The sequence below is a fragment of the Oratosquilla oratoria genome, chromosome 21 (genome assembly GCF_046742065.1).
Source record: "Oratosquilla oratoria isolate Oo_2021 chromosome 21, ASM4674206v1, whole genome shotgun sequence".
In the NCBI taxonomy this organism is placed as follows: Eukaryota; Metazoa; Arthropoda; class Malacostraca; order Stomatopoda; family Squillidae; genus Oratosquilla; species Oratosquilla oratoria.
Window position 1 is genome coordinate 43,059,408 of NC_134797.1, and position 16,937 is coordinate 43,076,344.

Sequence of the window (16,937 nt, forward strand, 5' to 3'; positions counted from 1 at the left end):
CACTTGTGTATGAACATACATGTGCAAATACGTACATGGAATGGATACCTGACCTAAAGATATCTATAGTCACCCCCTAAACCTAAGAAAATCTTTCAAAACCTTGGCAGCGCCACAGATTTTCGTGATGTTGACACTTGGGACGAAATACGACCTTACCGAGTTGCGTATATTTGACGGTTAATACTGACGTTTGCCAGCAAGGAATCTATGGAATGTTTCGCATGATAAGAAAAAAATATATATATTAGACTAATCTTGATAGAAATTATAGCACTAATAATACATATATTAAGGGCTTTTTCCCCCTTAAAGGGAGGTAGCCAAAGTCAAAGGCATAAATCCACTTCCACCCATTTCATCTCCCCATATTCCACTCCCGTTTACCATCCCTCCCTCTTTTCTTGGATCCTCCTGGATGACGGGTCATCTCTGCATCTCGCCCACTGCCTTGGGCAGACCGAAGGGACAATAATAATAGTGGAAGTAATTATAATAATGATAATGATAATTATAATAATGATAATAGTGAAAATATTACTACTACTACTATTACTACTAATAATAATGATAATGATGATGATAATCATAATGATAAAATAATAATAACACTAATAATAATAATATTAATAATGATAGAATGATAATAACAACAAAAATAATAATAATACGAGAAAAAACGAACGCAAATAAAACGAACACGAAAATCAGCGCAAAAGCACGAGGAAAGAAATAAATCTGGACTTAATACGGCGGACACAAACGTGATCCATAAAACTATGCAAATACTTCTTTCCTCTTTGAATACTTTCACCATTTATATATACATCAAATCCTACATGATAAGAATATTGTAACTAAATTTTATGAACATGATTACAATGGAAGACATATATTCAAAATTCAGATTTAAAACCAAGAAATGAATAAATGATAATATGATCATTTATTGGAAGGTAAGATATATTTGCGTAAATCTGATATACAATCTAGAAATGGATATATCAACAGATAGTAGAAAACTAAACAATTGATGTTGTAGCTGGATTATAACAACAAAACTAAACCCATAAAATGAACATCCCAGATTTTTTTTTCTAAAACCAAACGTCTTTATTCATCTTACTGAGGTCCCCCAACTTGTCCCGGAAGGAATGTTTTGGCAACATCTGGGTCATGTTCAATCGTCCTCTGGTTACACGATCTGGAAGTCATGTTTGTTTGGGTGTGTTTACAGTAGCGATGCCAAGGCCCTTCGCGTGAGTTGTGAAAGGGGTGAGTTATGAAGATGTTTAGCGACTACCAGTCCACACTCACACCCGCCTCTTTCTTGATCTACTTGTTCTCACTCCCGATAATAATAACAATAAATTGATATGAAAATAAAGTTATAAATAAAGATGATTATATAAATAACAACATTGATGATGATAACAACAACAACAATAATAATAATAATGAAAATAGCAGCTATGATAATGAAAATAAAATGATAAATAAAGACGATTATGTAAATAATAACAACATTGATGATGATAACACCAACAACAATAGTAATAATGATACAAATAATAATACTGATAATAATGATAGATAATGAAAATAATAGCAACAATGATAATGATAATACTCTACTGGGGCAACAAGAATAACGCCGCCTTGTACCCTTTATTTATTTATTTCTTCGTTTATTCATTTATGCATACATTGTCTTTACTCATTCATTTATTTATCTATTTACTGATTTCCGGATTATGCATTAATTAATGCACTGGTAAGTAAAGATTAACCAAATGGTTTATTATTTGATTAATTCATTGTTATTTCGTCCTCATTGTGTACTGCTGCGGTGTCCCTCTTTCGAGCAAGGTGGCACAAGTCGGGGATGACCCCCCTTCTTCCACGAGAGGTCTCAAGATGGCTAAGAGACAACGAATGGGATAATGGAGGGATGGGTGAGGGAAGGAGGAGAGCAGTCGACAGTGACTCGCTCCCCCCTCTCCCCCCATAAGGGTGGTGGTGGAAGAAGTTTTGGTAGATATATTCCAACGAAAAATGAACGAAACACACATACATGTATATGATATATATATATATATATATATATATATGTATATATGATATATATATATATACATATATATATACACACACACACACACACATATATATGTATATATACTTATTTGTAGCCTGTAGATAATATTTCATAGATATAATCATCTAATCTTCCTAATCAATTTTATACTTCTACTCTTTCTCTGTTCTACTTCTAATCACTCCTCTCTCATTAACCACATCTATGACGTCACCGCTTCGATTTTTTTTTTAATTGTACCCGAATTTTCATTTTCATATTTCCTTAGGAACAAAACAAAACATGATTATATATTCCTTATTCTCTCCTATTCTCTCTTCTTTTTCCTCCTCCTCTTTCCTCTCCTCGCACCCTCATTATCATCCATCCCTCCTCTCTCCCTCCCACCTCCTGTTGGCAGCCTTCTCTATCGTAGACATCATGTCGACTTACCCTCCCTTCCTTCCCTCACAGCCCCCCACCCCCCACCCACGCATACCTCCCCACCCTCCCTCTCCATAACTCCTGAAATTCTCTCTCCGCTCACCAAAAATGATGTTGATCACTTCTACTTTCTTACACTCACCTTCCTCCTCCTCCTTAAATCTTTCTCCTCCTTGACCAAAACCTGTATGACTCCACCTCCCCCCCAAGAATAGAATCGCTGGATAACCTCAAAAATGACTTTCCCCACTCCTGTCGGTCCTTTCATTCTCGTGCTCCATTCCCTCCCTTATCGCCTGCTTTCTTTCCTTCCTTCTCTTTTAGTTCCTTGCTCCACATATGCGGAAGCGTCTCGTATTCTTTTAGTTCTGGGTTCGAATTCTTTACCCCTCTCTGATTCCCATCGGTGACGGCTTCGGCCTCAGCTGCTGCTCAGCGCCTCCTGGCGTAGTAGGCTCCTTACCTTTTTCTTCCTTGGGTCCCATTACCTCTCCTACAATTCTCGCTAAATACCAGGGTAACTACTACCCGAACCTCAATTAGCTCTTAATCCAGTTTGGTCCATCCCCTTCCCCGTTCCCTTTCCCCCTTTCTTTCTCTTTCCCTTTTCCTTTCCCCTTCCCCCTTTTCTCTCCCCTTTCCCATTTCCCTTCCTCCTTACCCCTTCTCTGTTCCTCTTCCCCTTTCCCTTTTTCTCCTCCTCTCTCCCCTTTCCCTTCACTTTCCTCCTTGCCCCTTCCCCTTCCCCTTCCCCCCCCTCTCCCCTCCCCGGTTACTCCTTGCAGCCAATCACGAGACGATGAAGCACCTTGTCGTCTCCTCAATGAACGGAAACTTCATCATAGTAAGACGAACGTTCGACACCCACGTTCTTCGTTCCCCGTTCTAAGGAACCTCAAAAAAAAAAAAAAAAAAAAAAAAAAAAAAAATAAATAAATACAATAAATGAATAAAATAAGACAAAATAAAAGATAAAACAAATGAATAAGATAAATAAATAAATAAATAATAAATAGAAAATTTGGTAAAAAAGAAAAGAAAAAAATAGAGAGCCAAAATAAAAAATGATTAAATAAGCGAATAAATAAACATGTTAGATAATTAATAGAAAGAAGAACAAATGAATCAAGCAAATAAGAAACAAATTAAAACGAAGTAGATAAGCAAACAAACGGAGAACAACTTAGAAGCACAAGATAAAAAAAAAAAAAAAAACAAAAAAAAAAACACCCTCGTCTACAAATACTTGACACATGTACAATCTGTTTCCCAACCTTTTTTGGCCGCGACCCTAAATCCACTCTTAGCCTGGGGTCGCGACCCTAATTGTAATAATAAATTCAACCATTTCATGTTATATTTCTACGTACTTGCATAATGTTTATAAACTTTCGTTTTTATAGTTCAGTTTATATTTATTAGCACAATGAATTTAAATACATTTGAAACTTGAATGAAAAAAAAAAAGTTAAAAAAGACCCTCTGGCGACCCTCAAAAACACCCTCGCGACCCTAGTTTGGGTCACGACCCTAGTTTGGGTCGCGACCCTGGGGTTGGGAACCACTGCTCTAGACCATTTAATCCTGTTATGGCTTATTTTTTTTTTATAATTCATGATTACACAATGTGTCTTCTGGATGCCCAGCCTCTTCTTCCTCTGGCTATTTGCATTTCTCAGAATGAGGGAATGACTTGTATAATACATCATGATGTTTCTATCACTAAATGCTTAGACAAAGTGACTACATCTGATCTAGTCCCGTATCAAGGAGTTCCCTGAATATACAAGTCGATATGCGGGGTCCACAAAGCTTCAAAGGTTGAGAAATAACGGCTCCTGACCACAAAGGAAGATGGTAAGGGGCTTACTACGCCAGGAGGCGCTGAGTAGCTGCGGCCGAAGCCGTCACCTTTGCACTGTTACATGTACTTGGATTGTTGGAGCAGATAGCCTGACATACCCTAACCTAGTAGAACTCATCCGATCCTTGTCAGGCTTATCCTAGCTTAACCTAACCTATCCTGACCTACCACGACCTAATCTAACTTCATCCACCCTGCCCTAGCCTGTCTTGACCCAACCTGGCATAACTTAACCTTGCCTAGCTTACCTTGACCAAACTTAGCTTAACTTACCCAATCCTATCCTTCCTTGCCTTACCTTAACCTCACCAAATTCAATCACTTTCTGTATTGAACGTTTCGAAAAGAAATAAACAATTTGGGAGTTTGTAAAGCCAACCCTCCCCCCCCCCACGAATTCGCCTCTCAGGTGGGGGGGTGGGTGGAGAGACGTGGCCTGGGGAGCTTCGGTGGATTGGGGGGAGGGGGCGAGAAAGGAGGGTGCTTCTGCAACATATCTGTCGAGTATCTGTTTCATCTCCAGAGTACCTCCACCTCTTCAGTGAAGTGGGCGTGTGTGTGTGGATACGCGTCGAGGAGGGGGAGGAGGAGGAGGAGGAGGAGGGGAAAGGGAAGCACTAGCAAAAGGAGGAGGAGGAGGAGGAGGAGGGGAGGAGGAGGAGGAGGAGGGGAGGTGGAGGTGAAAGAGGAGAAAGGGTGCACTAAAGAGAGGAGGTAAAGGAAGGGGGCTGGAGGAGAAGGGGCAAGATGTGGATGAGGTGGTGGATGAGGAGGAAGAGAAGGTGGAGGATAAAGAAATGGAGAAGGAGGAGGAGATGGTGGAGGAGGAGGTGGTGGAGGAGGAGGTGGTGGAGGAGGTGGAGGATAAAGAGATAGGGAGGAGGAGGTGGTGGTGGAGGAGGTGGAAGAGGAGGAAAAGGTGGTGGAGGTGGAGAAGGTGGTAGAGGTGGAGGAGGAGGTGGTGGTAGGGGAGAAGGAGAAGGTGGAAAAGGAGGAGGAGTAGAAGGAGGAGTTCAAAGACGAGGAGGAGGGGAAAGCGATAGAGGAGAATGAGGAGGTGATGGAAAATGAGGAGGTATATTTCGTCAGCAAATATCCAGCGCCTCTATCGTTGGGTTTCGGATCGAAATGAAGAGATGAAATTGTAGAGGTTTGGGTCAAGGAGAGAGGGGGCGGGGGGGAGGCTGAAGATTTCCCCTCCCCTTTCCCTCTTAACCCCCCTCCCCCAATAGAGACGAGGGAGGGAAAGGGGAAGAGAAGAAGGGAGCCTCCCCACTTCACCCCTCCCTCCCCTCACCCCTGATTGAGACGAGGGCCAGACACTGATCCTTGTGGCACTTCGCTAGTCGAGGCTGTCAAAGGCTGATTATGTTTATCAGAGGACCATTTATTACCCGAGTCTTCAGTCGGGTTGTTCTTCTTTACCCGACAACACTTGTTTCTTTTGTCGTTTTCTAACCTAACCTCGCCATTCTTTCTTTTGTAGTTTCCAAATCTAACTTAATGACTTTTTTCTTTTGTCGTTTTCTAACCTAACATTTATTTTTCTTTTATCGTTTTCTAACCTAACCTCGCCATTTTTTCTTTTATAGTCTCCAAACCTAACTTAATTACTTTTTTATTTTATTGTTTTCTAACGTATTTTTTTTATCGCTTCCTAACCTAACCTAACTTCGTCAGCCACTTTAGGTATGTCTGCCGCACAACTATGCGGCAGTACAAATTGTCTTAGTGTCGGAAAAACAAAAATGACCCCCTCAGCCTTCTACTAACTCCTGCTTTCTCACCATCTGAAGAAAATCATCCGTATTTAGTCAATCGACTCTAGTTGGCTCGTGGAAACCCACATTGTTTACAAATCTTGCGATGACCTAGGCTTGGCGATCTGTCTCACTGTTAGTCTGTACGTTATCTATTTATGGAATGGCTTGGGATTTAAGGAAAAGACAACGAATCTGTAAAATTTCCGTTTCGCTTGGCAACGTGACTAATGTGACGTCGCCGCTCGAGATATATGTAAAGATATATAAAGAGAATGAGAGAGGTAGCAAGCCCCTCTGAAGAAAGTGATTGTGATGTGGCAGAAGCGCAGTCTCACCGAGCCGCACATAGGGCTCAAGTTAAAATCAATAGAGTATGGCCAGAATAATATCACCAAGCCCAACGAAACTTTTTAACTTGTTGTTTTATAAAAAAAAAAAAATCTTCCATTTGTCTTCAGTTAAATTTTTTAATGAGTCTTGTATCATGGAGGTTCTATAGTGAATTTTGTGGTGTATTGGGTGTACACCATGAAGCACTTTGCACTATCAGGGAACACATATAGATTTATATAGGTTTAATTTGGTTAGTTGTGCATAATCTATTGAAACTGTAGACGTGTGTGTGTGTGTGTATGCATGTATGCTTGGTTATGTATTAGTTTCAACGTGTATGTGTTATGTGTGTAATTCACCATGGTCTTGAATCACGTTTTGGACCCATGATCGACAGCAATTATCTTCCCGGATGAGAGCTCAGAGCTCATATATAAGTGTGTATATGATCCGATTAATGGATTATGGTGTGACTTTGTGTGTGTGTGTGTGCACGTATGTGTGTGTCTGAGTGTGCGTGCATTTGTGTGCATATATATGTGTGTGTGTGTGCTTATGATAGAAAAATATCTCACAAACAAATACACATACATACACACACATGTAAGCATACCACATCATTGTGTACGTTCCTGGTGTTTGCGTGCATGTGCGTATATCCTGTGGTCGCACGCACGTGCGTGTGTGTGCGCGTCGGGGGAGGAGAAAAAGGATCTTAGATTGATGTTCTTTTGTTTGTTTGGTCGTCGCCGTGAGAGGGCGAAGGGGCACGTGGGCAAGAAATCAGAGATGTTCACAGAAATAACTCAATCCTTGCGCGCGAATAAAATGGCCGCTCCCACCCTCCTTTCTTTCTTTCTCTTCCTCCACTGTTGCCCTCTTTTTCTAACCTTATGCCTCTTCCTCTTCCTCCCCCTCCTTTCTCTTCTTCCACTGGATTCTCGTTCTTCTCCCATTCCTCATCCTCTTCCCTTTCTCTTCCTCTGCTGTTCTACCATTCCTCTTCTTCTTCTCCCGTTAATTTCCTATTTCTCCCCTTTCCTCAATCATTCAGGGAGGGTCGCCATGTAAATGAATCGGTGGGGGTAAACAAGCTTCGGCCGTCAGGTTCCGGTGTTGTTGTGTCTTGCTGCGTTGCTTCTGCTCCGGGGAATGGGAGGGTGGGTGGGGGTGGACCTTCGTTCATAAGGAACTAAAATAAAAGGAGCAAGAAATAGGTGTTGGATGGGTCGGTGTTTGTCTTGGCTGGCCACGCCCAGTGTGAAGAAACCTTTTGGTATATAGACAGATAGATAGGTAAATAGATAGACTATTGTTTCTATAGTAAAATTGTACTATCCATAAACTGTACCAAATAATCTTTGAATATCTCGTCCGACAGGTTAGTAGTTGGCAATCACGAGTCCAACACGTAATCCAAGGCCACAGGGAATGATATATACACACAGCTCCAAACTCATATGTTACAATTAGAGAAACATACACGCACGCACACAAACAGACACTCAAAATGTTTACATGGGGGTACTCTGTTTGTTTACTTGTGTTTATGTATAACTCAACCCCCTACACGCAACTCCAGATTAAATAAACTTTTATCCCTTCACCTCCTCCTCCTCCCCTCCCTCCACTTCGGCGGTCGCTGAGCCCAACTTCGGGGCAAGAACGGATGATCAGCCAGAGAGGTTGAGACCTCATCAACTTGAAGGTCTGTCTCTGAAGGTTCTCCCTCGATCACCAGGGTCCCCGACATCGAGTCCGTCTCCTCCAGGTCCCCCTCCCCTCCCCCGATCTCTAGGTCCTCTGACTTCGATTCTGTCTCCGATAGGATCTTCATGCTCTCCAGGTATTCCGTCTTTAGGTCGAACTCCTCCAGATTCTCCCGAACTCCAGACACTTCGTCCTTAGGTCGACCTCCTCCAGGATCTCCCCCAATCTCTAGAGTCTCCGTTTTAAGATTGATCTCCAGGTTCTTCGCCTTCAGGTCGATCTCCTTAAGGATCTCTCCACGATCTCCTTAAGGATCTCTCCACGATCTCCTTAAGGATCTCTCCACGATCTCCTTAAGGATCTCTCCACGATCTCCTTAAGGATCTCTCCACGATCTCCTTAAGGATCTCTCCACGATCTCCTTAAGGATCTCTCCACGATCTCCTTAAGGATCTCTCCACGATCTCCTTAAGGATCTCTCCACGATCTCCTTAAGGATCTCTCCACGATCTCCTTAAGGATCTCTCCACGATCTCCTTAAGGATCTCTCCACGATCTCCTTAAGGATCTCTCCACGATCTCCTTAAGGATCTCTCCACGATCTCCTTAAGGATCTCTCCACGATCTCCTTAAGGATCTCTCCACGATCTCCTTAAGGATCTCTCCACGATCTCCTTAAGGATCTCTCCACGATCTCCTTAAGGATCTCTCCACGATCTCCTTAAGGATCTCTCCACGATCTCCTTAAGGATCTCTCCACGATCTCCTTAAGGATCTCTCCACGATCTCCTTAAGGATCTCTCCACGATCTCCTTAAGGATCTCTCCACGATCTCCTTAAGGATCTCTCCACGATCTCCTTAAGGATCTCTCCACGATCTCCTTAAGGATCTCTCCACGATCTCCTTAAGGATCTCTCCACGATCTCCTTAAGGATCTCTCCACGATCTCCTTAAGGATCTCTCCACGATCTCCTTAAGGATCTCTCCACGATCTCCTTAAGGATCTCTCCACGATCTCCTTAAGGATCTCTCCACGATCTCCTTAAGGATCTCTCCACGATCTCCTTAAGGATCTCTCCACGATCTCCTTAAGGATCTCTCCACGATCTCCTTAAGGATCTCTCCACGATCTCCTTAAGGATCTCTCCACGATCTCCTTAAGGATCTCTCCACGATCTCCTTAAGGATCTCTCCACGATCTCCTTAAGGATCTCTCCACGATCTCCTTAAGGATCTCTCCACGATCTCCTTAAGGATCTCTCCACGATCTCCTTAAGGATCTCTCCACGATCTCCTTAAGGATCTCTCCACGATCTCCAGGTACTCCGTCTGCTACCAGTACTATTGGCTACCTGGGTCTCCGTTTTAAGATTGATCTCCAGGTTCTTCGCCTTCAGGTCGATCTCCTTAAGGATCTCTCCACGATCTCCAGGTACTCCGTCTGCTACCAGTACTATTGGCTACCTGGGTCTCCTCCTCCTTTAGGATATTTTTATCCTTTGTGTCTACGTTGTCTTTTTAATTTCCCCCTCGTTTCGTTTCTGATGTTGGGAGCTTTACAGAAAAACAAAAACAAAAAAAGGGAAGAAGAAATGAAGCATGAAGAGAAATAACTTTTTCTATAAAGATGCGTTAAAACTTAAAATCGTTTATGTGATAGGAGCGAAAAAAAAGGCGGTTGTTTCGGTTTGTTTTCTCACACTGCCTTTCTTTTTAAATATTCTCTCTCTCTCTCTCAAAAAAAAAAAAAAAAAAAAAAAAGATACTGGTGGTCTGTGCAAACACTTGCACAAATTAGATATTTTTGTTTAGCAAGATCTGACCAAGAAAACAACAAATTATGCTGAAAGGTAATTGTCCTGATGAGATTTATGTAGTTTTTCGTTTACTCGAACGCACAAACAAATTGTAGAGGAATCTCACATCACATCTGCACGTCTATTTATTTATATATTTTTACTCAATTGTTCCCTCTCATCTTCATTTCATGTTTACACCACTGGTCCCTCAGTCGTGTGATTTAACGGCAACTTCTTGAAGATAAGCAGAGCTTCTGAAAATTTCATCTTGATAATCAAGTGGAATGTTTTATATATTATTCCAGAAATGAAAAATCTATTAATAATGATTTAGTAATACACTTAGTTATAACAATAATAATAATGACTAATGATTATGATAATAATAATGACTAATAATAATAATAATAATGACTAATGATTATAATAATAATAACAATGATAGTATTAATAATAACAACGACAACAATAATAATAATGATAAAGTAATGAAAAATTAATAACTTAATTTTATTTTCCCTGATTCAGGCTTTGTAGATAAGGAGTATAAAATATTCAAAAACAACTCAAATTCTCCAGCCTTTTCTTTGCCCGTGGATGGTAGCTTGATGTCGATTTGACGTCATTCAAATTATTGCAACGCTGCCAAGTCGGGCGTAGACAAGTGTCATCTGTTGGGTACATGCGTATAGCACGCGCACATCCTCTCTGTGCTTTCTGTTTGACAAATCATACATGGTTTATGCGCATCTTTCATTATTTTTTGTACGTAGTTAAATTTCTTTGGCTTATCTAAATCACACATTCAAACAAACGGCACCACTGTCATACCCCAAGCTCCTCCCCCTTATACCCCTCTGTTTCTATGTCAAACAGTTTTAACACCAAACTCGTGGAAGCAGATCTATTACTTTCATATGATTCACAACCTGAACTGAACCCAAGAACTTAAAATGTCTTTTGGCGCCATCTATGTGTAGTACGCCGTTTCGTGACGTCACGACTCTGCCTGGCTGTACGTGGCTGCCAGCATACCTTCTCCAATATCCAACAGACATCTATTTTCGCGACGACGACTTTACGTAATGATGTATAAATAAATATATAAACAATGGATAAACAAATAAATGAGTGGATAAGTAAATAAGCAAACAAACATTTAAACAAACAAACAAACAATAAATAAATATATATATATATATATATAATATACATAATGACTTCTAATTTACCAAGATATTTTTGAGTCGCCACACCATCTATTATTTTCTTTTTAATCTACCAGCATGTCTGTGTTAATTTTCTGATTGCAGAGCTCTTCTGCAATATTCCTGATACGTTTGTTTGTACACCTGCGCAGCTGTGCGTTCGTATTGCAACAAAATTGTTGAAACTTAAAATGCCAAATATTACCAAAATGATGAAAAGTTTCTGGGTTTCTAAGGCTCTGGTTTAGCTAAAATTAGGATAAGATAGGTTAAATTAGGTTAGGTTAGGTTAGGTGGTGTTATATGTAAGTTAAGACAGGTGTAGCGAAATACTGGCTGGAGTTGACAAAATTCAACCGCAACAATATAAATCTAAAACCTTCATATTATCTTTGGTGACACCTCTACGGCCCAGAGACACGCGGCATTGTTTTATAATTGGAGACTACTCTCCACTCAGTATAAAGATAATTACTTTCAACTTATATTATCCTTTAATTAAACCCAAATATAGAAGCGAATAGGTACGGGACGTTAGTCAAGGAGTTGTGACCTTAAGCATTCACGGTGTGTGGAGTGTGAGTGGTCTCAGACCTACATACTTCTGCTAATAATGAGCTCTGAGCTCACTGCCGTAGGGTGGTGTCTGGCTGTCTCGAAAAGAGGCTGCAGCAGATCCGAGGTGAATACACACAGGGCTGAAATAATTTCAGTATCGCTGCGTTGCGAGTCGTTACTCCAACTCTCGTGGGCGGGGAGTTGGGTGTGTGTGTGCGTGTAAGGTCACAACATTACCCATAGATCGGTCATATATGAGCTCTGAGCTCTCTTCCGAGAGCAAAATAGCTGTCGATCACAATTCCAACACGTGATCTAAGACCATTGTGAATAACAAACACACAGAGTAAGACAAAGCTGCAACAAATTACCATCAGAAGTGGTAAGGTCCCAAAACATGGGGGGATTTTTAAACGAGATATATAAAGTGACAGAAAGTAATGACTAATCACACGAAGAAAAAATGGGGGAGGGGGGCAGGGGAGGGGAGGAGGGAGGGAGGGGGAAGAGGAGGGTGGGTGAGGAGGGAGGGAGGAGGAAAAAAAGTTCGTTGGCGTACTGCGCGGGCACGTGTACAGAAAACTGAATTTATTTTTGTTTTTAACGAAAGTTAATAAAATTGACCAGATAGACGTGTTCCTATACAAATCTATGTCTAGTTCTATGATTATACGACTAATTTTTATCATAACTTTATAATAATAATAATCTTTCTGTTTCATGAATTAATAGGTTTAAATGGTGTGACATATTTTCCAAGAGCCACTGCGCTATTATACAACTACGTAATATATACTTTATATTACCATCTCTTTATACATCAAACATCTATTGACAGTACTGAATACATTTCATCAATAATAATCATGTCAAGAGGATACTAAATGAACTATATTAAAAACTCTTGATCGATAAAAAAAAAAAAATGGAAGATGATAGCGTTGTCAGTCGTTATTATTCAAAATATAATTGTAGTCAATATTAGACAGACTGATATAATCCTTGTCAGTAATATGAACATCGAAAGTATACAAAATGTAAAAATAGAAATTCCTTAATAATATAAATATGGTTATTCAAAAGAAATAATGACATCTTAAAAAAAGCGGATTATATTAGGGATAGATTTTCCCTCTCTCTCCCTCTCCCTATCTTCTTCTCTCCCGTTTGCAACAAGAGAGGTGCAACTGTTTGGGAGTATATTCCGTGTTGCAAAAGCGTAATACGTCAGCAGGTTGATCTCCATATGTTGCAAGAATGAATCACTTTACAAGGTGAGTACAGCCGTTTGGGAGGGTGTTTCTTGTTGCATGTTGTATGTCTTGTGTTGCAAGTTAAATGTTATATATTGCGTGTTGCATGTTGCACTGCTAAATGTTGTATGTCTTGTGTTGCAAATTATGTTACATGTTGCGTGTTTCATGCTACGTGTTGCAAGAAGTATGTTGTATGTTACATGTCGCATATTACATGTTAAATGTTGCATTGCTAAATGTATGTCTTGTGTTGCAAGTTACGTGTTACATGTTGCACGTTAGGTGTTGCATTTTGCGTGTTACAAGTAGTATGTTACATGTCGCATATTACGTGTTGCATGTTGCAATGCTAGATGTTGCATATTACGTGTTACATGTTGCAAGTGCTTGTTGCATGTTGCAGTGTACTGATCAACATTAAATTTCCGTTAAAAGATACACTGTAAGATTGATTTTCCGCATTTTTTACGTATTTACTGATAGATAAACTAGTTTATTTCAAATTGTCTTCATTACAGGAGACAATGTAATTTGTAAACTGAAATTATGAACACCATTCTTTTCTGTCCTTGTTTGAGGTTACATATAAAATTACAATCAATTATTATATTACATATGCGATTTGACTTCATACAAAATTTTTTAATCCTCTAAATACTGTAACATTTATAGAAATACAGTAAATAAAGAATAAAAAATACCAACACTTTGTGAAGGGTATTATACATTTCTTTATAAACAAGATTTCTTATAATAAAAATTATTTCTAAGTAAAATTGTATTAAGAAAACAATAACATTTGTGCATTCGTATATGAACATAATTTGTCATACACGCATTACTGTATATATAATTTGTGGATGTATTCTTGTAAACGTTTTTGCTCGACTTGTGTGTAAGCGAGGAATTTGCGTGTGGGCGTGTGTATGTGTGTTCCTTCCGATTTTTGAATGTATGCCAATGACATGACGCCTTCCTGTCCGCAGACGGGAAACAACTACTGTGTGTTTACTTAAAACTGTCCTTTACAAGGGTCCACAGAAATAATCTGTAATAGCATCTTGTGTGGAGAACATATTACATTTATTTCTTATTTGTCCTATGTTATGATAACGGTAACACATTCTGTTTAATTTCTAATTTCGTTTGATGCATATTTGTATCACTTTTTGAGCATTCGATTCACCATGAAATGGATTCTTGAAATCATGTGGGATGTGTATTTCCATTATGGAATGACAGCACTATTTTTTCGTCACTTTTATAATACTAATCACCAGTCACAAATTACGCACTAATAAATCACTGACGCATCAGAACACAGCGCAATACACCACACTTTCCACCAAATATCGCGAGCCGGACGTGACGTCACGTCGTATACACAAGCAGCGTCGTTTGTCTCCGCCCGCAGGTCCAAGACTGGGTAGGAAGAGAACTAGTTTGTCCCAAAAATCAGGAGGGCGGCGTCAACGCACACTTTATCACACAACCTACTTTGTTCTTGGCATCGCCAGCACTAAACCTTTCCTCCTCCTTCAGGTCGCTCACCCACTCACCGGTTACTCCCCTCCCCTCCCCTCCCTCCCTCCCTCTGCCTCAACCGATTCTCCTCGCTTTCCCCTCCCTCGCCTCCCTTGGGGCGCGGGTATATACAGCTGTTGAAGGTTGTATTTGGTACTTGTGGTCTCCTTTGAGGTCGGTAGTAGGGTGGTTCAGGCAGGTATAAGGGTGGGGCTAAGAGAAACACGGTCTGGGGCAGGTTTAGGTTAAGTGTGGAGCGAGACGGGGTAAGAGAATGATTGTTTGGTTTATGAAGCTTAGAAACGGTGTGAGTACTTACCTAATTATTTACCTGATTATCTTATCTAATTATATTTATCTATTTGTAGATATAAATATATGTGTGCATGTGTGTTCTTGTGTGATGAGTATTGTGGTCCAACAACGCTGAAGAGGATAGACGTTATTTGTCGTTTATGAATAAACGAAGTGTAATCGAGTATCGGTTGGAAGCCTGGAGCCAACAATACATAATCACGATATTTTTGTAATTGCAAATTGTTAATTAATTTTTTCAGCCAGTGTGCTTTATTTAGAACAAAACATTTAAAAGATTATTAAGTTTGTGTGGTGTGTTTTAATATACCAGTGTATACAATGGTTGGTTAAACTGTTGGCATATTTAAAGAACAACTACTAATTTCACGCTGTGAAAACTTGCAACCTATTGCTCTCGAGCACCAACACTTTGTATTCCATTTCTTATAAAGAAATATTGCGTGCAAAGAAAATCTCATCAGTTAATAACTTCTGATATGCATATTTAAATGTATATGAATGTGTAATGTATATTCATGTTATTTGTATATGTATATCTATCTATATACTTCAAGGGCTTTTCCCCTTTATATTCAAGGTAGCCAAGTCAAAAGGCACCCATTCCACTCTACTCAACCACCCTTTCCTCCCTCTCATCTAAGCTCGACGTGGATGACGGGTCATCTCTGTATCCCTCCCACTGCCCTGGGCCAGAAGCAATGCAGCAAGATACAGTACATCCACAGCAAGGCCGCTTCACTTAATCGGCGAACCGCCCCTTCTCTCTGTCCCCTCATGCAGAAAATAGAGAAGACGGGGAGAAACCCCTTCGGACTGGGTCAAAACATCATTCACACATAACCATTCCCCACCTCCTCCCTTCCTTACATCGCAGTATCATCCATACACAGCCATTCTCCACTCACCCCAATCTCCAGCCTTCTCTCTTCCTTGTTCAATAGATATCTCCCTCTTGCTTAACGCCCCCTCCACCCCATCCATCCATCTCATCCTCGGTCATCCCCTCAAGTTCACTCCCTCCATCTCTGCTTCCACATCTCTTTTACTAGTCTTTCTTCACTTATTCTATGTGTCCAAACCATCTCAATACTCTTTCATCAGTCCAATCTGCCACCTCCTTTTCCACCCTATGTCTCCTCCTTACCTCCTCGTTTCTCACTCTATCCAACCTTGTAAACCCCACCATAATTCTCAGACGTTTCATCTCAAACACATCGGAAGTTTTCCTCTCTGACTCTTTCAAATTCCATGTTTCTGCACCATACAGTGCCGTCGGTACAATCACCCCTTCATATAGTCTCCTCTTTGCATCCATTCTCAAATGCCAATTTCTCAAGACACTTCTTAATCCCTCAAGGCTTTTGCTTGATTTTTTCAATCTACCTTTTATCTCCACTCCTTTTCTGCCGCATGCGACCCCAAATACCCAAACCTATCCACTTCATCCAGTTTCTCTCCCTTAAGACTCATTTCCAACTCGCTGCCATCCTCTCCCCTTGTACTTTTACCTCCGTTTATCTTCAACTTTCTACTTCTGCATACTTTCCCAAGTTCCGTCATTAACTGCCTTAATCCATTCTCTGACCCTGCCACAAATGCAGTGTCGTCAGCAAACAACAACTGGCTCACCTCCCACTTCTCTCTATTTTCTTTAACCATCTCCAGTCCTCCACCCATTACCCTCGCCTTTACCTTTTGCACCACCCCATCCATGTACACATTGAAAAACCATGGCGACATAACACATCCCTGATGCACTCCCACCCTTAACTCAAGCCACTCACTCTCTCCATTTCCAATTTTAACACAGGCTCTACCACTCGAAAAAATCTTGACTGCCCTTAACAGCTTTCCCCTGATCACATGTGTCTGCAAAACTTTCCACAGTGCCTTCCTGTCTACCCTGTCATAAGCCTTTTCCAAGTCCATAAATGCCCAAAAAACATTCTTACATTTTGCTAAAGCTTTATCACATATCTGCCTTACGACAAACATTTGATCCACGCAACCCCTACTTTTCCTATACCCACACTGTTCCTCACCAATCACTCTGTTTCTTTCCTAATCCTCTCAATTAAAATC

At 40.5% G+C, this 16,937-nt stretch overlaps 1 protein-coding gene across 5 annotated transcripts in view; it reads right to left on the reverse strand.

Annotated features, from left to right (window-relative positions):
* galene (potassium two pore domain channel subfamily K member galene) overlaps nt 1–14,582 on the reverse strand; it is a 112,894-nt gene extending 98,312 nt beyond the window's left edge. For 2 of the 5 annotated variants that reach the window (XM_076204784.1, XM_076204781.1), the window contains exon 1: nt 14,492–14,534. The gene's annotated coding sequence lies outside the window, so the exon portion shown is untranslated. Of the gene's footprint in view, nt 1–14,491 lie in introns of all 5 variants that reach the window. The other 3 variants (XM_076204782.1, XM_076204783.1, XM_076204785.1) reach the window with 3 other exon arrangements.
* Between the last annotated feature and the right edge of the window lie 2,355 nt (nt 14,583–16,937).